This window comes from Pseudomyrmex gracilis, unplaced genomic scaffold, assembly GCF_002006095.1.
Source record: "Pseudomyrmex gracilis isolate BER0280 unplaced genomic scaffold, ASM200609v1 scaffold_2904, whole genome shotgun sequence".
Classification (NCBI taxonomy): domain Eukaryota; kingdom Metazoa; phylum Arthropoda; class Insecta; order Hymenoptera; family Formicidae; genus Pseudomyrmex; species Pseudomyrmex gracilis.
Genome location: NW_018023488.1, coordinates 1 through 1,763, shown reverse-complemented (window position 1 = coordinate 1,763; position 1,763 = coordinate 1).

The window sequence follows — 1,763 nt, the reverse complement described above, 5'->3', positions numbered from 1 at the left end:
CAAAACATAAACAAATTAAAGCTGTAACGTTAAGAGCCGTCTACAATGGAGAGTTGTAGGCCGTAACAGTAAGAAATTGACAAATCACAATCGATTATTCTTCTGTACTTTGTCTGTAATTGGTCAATTTCTTACTGTTACGGCCTACAACTCTCCATTGTAGACGGCTCTTTTCACTAACTTTACACCACCTCTCAAGGAGGTGTACAAAACGTGTAAATTACGTCATTAAAGTGTACTACACTTTCAAGAAGAACAGCGTGTAATGACGTAACACAACGTCACTTCCGGCAAGAAAAACGCTAATGTGTACACTTTACACTAAAGTGTATAAAGTGTATGCAAGAAAAACAGACCTATAGACTTTCGGTCTACTAAACCATTTTTGCACCAAACCAAACCAGAGATTATAGATTTTCTTAATTAATAATGGAGATTTATAATAAGGTATACACTTGATTCAATTAGAGAAGAGAATTTTACTGCGCATAGGAGAAGAAAAGCGGGCAGAGTAGGAATAGCGTTGCGTGCGGGATTGGCGGGACACTTGCTGACAGCCAATGACTGTGGAGTGGAGAGACTTTTTTGTAGGAGAAGTGCGCGAAACAAACGCGTTTTTTTCCGTCGAAATTCTCTTCTTTATTTGAATCGAATGTAAATAATGGTCTTCAATAAGAGGCCATAACCTTCAATTAAAGAATATATATTTGTATATTCTTTGCTTCTATTTTAAGTTTATATGGCATAATACTTAATAAAATTAATGGTTTAGGTTATCAAATTAGCAAAGAAGAATTCTACACCAAAATTTTCGGAGATTGAAAAAATATTATTATTGTCAATTATGTCATGTCTTTCTCTCTTGTTATACTACACTTGTTATAGTAGGTTTGGTGCATATATGGCTCAAAGGACCGATTTAAGTTAGTCCATACGCCATTCTAACACTTTAAGGATGCCAGTACAGTAGGGAGCACCATATCGTGCGGCTCCAGGGGAAACATTTTTCGGGGATTTCTCCTTTGGATGCTTTATACTATCGCGCGCCGTTCTTCTTCAGTCTTCGCCAACGATCCGAGATCGAAGGAGAAGAGCGCGCAGTAATAGCATCAGCTAAAGAAGAAATTTCCCAGAAATACTTCTCCTGGAGCAGCACGATATGGTGCTCCCTACTGTATATGAAACGCGGAAACGCGGAAGTCAAAAGTAACTAGACTTTACTAGATTTCTGTATTTTCGCGCGTTCCGTTCCGTCTGTTTCGATTATCTTATATTACATGGAGCATATATTGTGCGGAAAAGCGTAACGGAAAATTATAAAATATCAATTTTTAACAATATTTACTGATCAAAATGTTTGTATTCAATAGATAAACTGAAAAAATAAGCATATTAATAGAAATTGCAGTGAATTACAAGAAATCAATTTTTTAAAATAAATACAAATATCTATTTGTCACTATATCGTTCCGGTTTTCCGCGTAATTGTGCTTCATGTAATATAAAGAGAAACAAACTCGCGGAACAAGAGCGTCGAAATATTGTCAAAGCGATTCCTGGCCATGTGGCAAAGATTCTTTTAGAGTCATCAAACGAAAAAAGAAGCCTTGGTAACACGAATACAGTGTATTCTCAAATTTTGGAGCTGATTTAAAAAGAAAGCTTTATTAAATTTTGAAGCCGAAAAAGAAAAAACTTACATTATTACTTTATCTGATTATTTTAAATTACTTACTTTGATTACACAGCCACACAAAAAAAAA